General features: G+C 43.3%; 1 pseudogene; it reads left to right on the forward strand.

Annotated features, from left to right (window-relative positions):
* Window positions 1–389: 389 nt before the first annotated feature.
* On the forward strand, window positions 390–3,002 carry LOC124046199 (annotated as a pseudogene).
* Window positions 3,003–3,773: the final 771 nt, after the last annotated feature.

The raw sequence follows: 3,773 nt of genomic DNA on the forward strand, positions 1-3,773 counted from the left end.
AGAACATTCTGCAGAATGGTATGGTCCCTGACTAATATTTAACAAAGCACAAGCATATATTGTACCCAGAAGGTGCCTGCTCACACATTGTCTGTACTGTTTTAGCAGTGAAAAAGAATACCCACAGACAAGGCACGGGTGGTGGGTCACCAAAGGCTGACCTTACCCCAGCAGAGGACATGGCCTTGGAGCTAAATAAAGGCAGGCCCGTCTTAGAGGGGATCCCTGGGGGGAAAGAGACGAGCATAGGTTCCTCCCAAGATGCCACCCGCTTCATTCAAGGTATGTCCTTCCATCTCTACATGGGATACAACCACATTCATATTGAATCAATTTGGACTGTCTGACTTTGGTTTACCTATTGCCTTGCAGTGTCTGGCAGCACTGTGTTCCTGTTAGAGCCACCAGCACAAGCACCAGACGATGCTGATCCAGTGAGTACTCCATCAAAGGCATACTGTAGGCCTGGCATGTCTTGTCTACTAGCTTCAATATGAATCCGATTAAATGTGATAGGGTGAAGGCCCCAGTGCAGCAGCAACAGCACATGATGGAGACGATGATGATGAGGAGGAGACCATCTCTCTGGATTCCAGAAGGCATGAGGTATCATGGTAAGACTGTGAAAGTACTATTTACTCTACAATGGTGAGGAGTCCTCATCAAAATCAAAAATCGAATTTCTTTTACAGGACCCAGATGCTATACAGTGGGAAAACCAGCCTGGCAACATAGTGCGTATTAATAAAAGGACACCACATCCTGCCAAATTCCAGCTGCGCTAATTGTATTGTGTTCACAGAGCTCACAAGCTATCAGAAAGTTGTATGGCAACCACCTCCGGCGCCAAATAGAACTGGCAGACATAGACATTCAGTACAAGAAGAAAAAGATGGAAAATCTTGCACTGGAGTCCGAAATAAAAAAGAGGACAATTAGGAAACTGGACCTTGAAATAAAAAAACTTGAGAGGGAGGTGAGATATGCCTTCAATGTACACTGTATGCTAACTGTAACACAAATGTATTAATCATTATTTGTATTTCCTCCCCCAGCTCCAAGAAGATGACACAGCTCAAAATAAAAATTAGGTATATTCTCGTAAAGTCAAGTGAGCCATGACATATGAGCTCTTATTGTGAGCACACAGGACGGTGGCATCTTTCTAAGGTTTTTTTTATTTTCCCAGCAATCAGTACAACCAAGTCATCGTTATAAGGCATCGCCCTCTTTTGCCCACCCCCCCAGCACCAGGTGTGGCCACTAGCCTATATGAAGGCCCAAAATTGTGTGTTCCTTTCTGCTCTGACAATGGCATGCCCATTCGTGCGAGATGTGGTGGATGAAGAAGCACTTGTGCTGAGGAGAGCCTTCAGGCGAGAAAGGGTCTTCAGGGACCGGTTGGACCCACTGGCCTTCCCTGACGACCATCTATATGAAAGATACAGGTTTTCTGCAGATGGCATCAGGTATCTATGCAGACTACTGGGTCCCAGGATTAAGCACCACACTGCACGGAGCCATGCACTGAGTGTGGAGCAAATGGTTTGTGTGGCCTTGCGCTTTTTTGCTAGTGGAGCCTTCCTGTACTCAGTGGGGATGCAGAACAGCTGAACAAGGCCACAATTTGCCGCACAATAAGGAGTGTGTGTCTGGCTATCAAAGCATTAGCAGATGTCTTCATCTCCTTCCCTGGCCACAGAAGACTCTGTGACATCAAAGAGGAGTTCTATAGGATTGCAGGTAAGAGGATCTACAAATTACAGGACAACTGTTAACACATAGTAGGATACTCATTACTTTGTGTGACAGGTTTCCCCAATGTCATTGGTGCAGTGGACTGCACACACATAAGGATAAAAGCCCCTCAGGTGCCCATGAGGCCGATTTTGTGAATAGGAAATCCTTTCACAGCATTAATGTTCAGGTGAACATAACTTTTTGATATTGTCCATTGACGAACACTCTGCATTGCCAGTGATGTGCATTGATTGGTGTAATATTCCTCATCTTATGATTTCAGATGGTCTGCAATGCTGACTGTGTGATCAGCAATGTTGTGGCAAAATGGCCTGGCTCAGTCCATGACTCCAGAATCTTTCGGGCCTCTGAAATCTATCAGTGCCTATCACAAGGTAAGCCACACAACCCCTATTTATAACCATCATGGCTGTGTCAAGAATATCACTGTGTTTATGAGGTAGTAATGATGAGATTTTGTGTTGACAGGTGAATTCTCTGGTGTGTTGCTGGGAGACAGGGGGTATGGCTGCCAGCCTTTTCTCCTGACACCTTTCACAGACTCCCAGGAAGCACAGCAGGCCTACAACCATGCCCATGCCAGGACCAGGGCCAGAGTTGAAATGACCTTTGGCCTCCTGAAGGCATGCTTTCACTGCCTTCACAAATTAAGGGTCAGCCCTGTTAGGGCATGTGATATTACTGTGGCTTGTGCTGTCCTCCACAATGTGGCCTGCCTGAGGAAGGAGAGGGCCCCCAGAGTGCCACCAGCCATGGACTGGGACAATCCGGCAATCTTCCCTGATGACGACAGTGGTCGGCTGCTGAGGGACCAATATGTGTTGAATTATTTTAGTTAGTATGTGTGCTTTCAATTTTGGTTAAATATGTCCTGCGGTGGCAGAGGAATTTGGGTTTTTTTGGGTTCGTTTTTTTACGAATTTGGCCTCTTATGATGTTTGTGCGGTATACTGTGTGTAATACAAGGCTGCAGGGAGGCTACTGCATCCATTCATTTGTCTGTTCAGTTGATGTGTATGGATTTGTCCTGCATTTATTTTAGTGTGCAGACATGCAGGGTGTGTTATATACAGACCTTTGAATGTGTATGTATCATTTTGTATAATATGCTTGGATTCTGTGCTTTCCATCTTGTAGAGTCACTGTGACTTCAGTTTCGAAAGGAGCTGATGGTTTACCTGCTTTGTTTTGTCCTTATTCAATAAAGGAACATAATGTTACACATTGTGTTTTTATATTCATATGGAATGTGTATTTGTTTATATGACAGAGTACTAGGGCCACACTGAAGAAAAAGGATAAAGTCATAAATTTATGAGGCTGGTTCTTTCTGCAGAAAAGCTACATATTGTTTTTACAGTTTTGATACTTATGACAATATGATAGTTGATATTCTGGCACATCAGCATGTCTTTGTTTATGAAACCATACTGAAGTACAATTTCACGAAATGCCCCGCATCTGTCATTTTAACAACTGTCCTCCTTTAAAACAACTGGTTACAATATTATGACTTGTCTTTTTTTTCCCTCTGTGGCCCTAATATTCTATCATTTTATATATAGTCTATGGGAAACTGTAAATTATCTAATGATAGCAACATCTAAAAATCATTTTTTATCCAAAATCATTGAAATTAATGATCAAACGTTTAAATAATGACAGTGGGTCTAGTTATATGTGATAACAATGTATAGTGAGCAGTGAAATAACTATTGGTTTCCATTTGTGGTGACTGCTGACTGACATTAGGGATGAGATTAAATAGATCCTGGAATTTAGCCTGGTCTGGAGCAGGCTAGCTCCACAGAATAAATCTCCATGGTAATTTATACCATAACATATCCTCCTGCCCCCTATCCATCTTTAGTGCAACCGGATTACGGATCAATTGAGCCAGGATCACCAAGATATCCTGGCTTAATCCCTTATCCTAGTTTTGTGCAACAGGCCCCTGGGGTGACACATGAAAATAACAGTGCTACTTCTTCATTTCTCAAAGGAAAAACACC

Source organism: Oncorhynchus gorbuscha, linkage group LG10 (assembly GCF_021184085.1).
Source record: "Oncorhynchus gorbuscha isolate QuinsamMale2020 ecotype Even-year linkage group LG10, OgorEven_v1.0, whole genome shotgun sequence".
Lineage (NCBI taxonomy): Eukaryota > Metazoa > Chordata > Actinopteri > Salmoniformes > Salmonidae > Oncorhynchus > Oncorhynchus gorbuscha.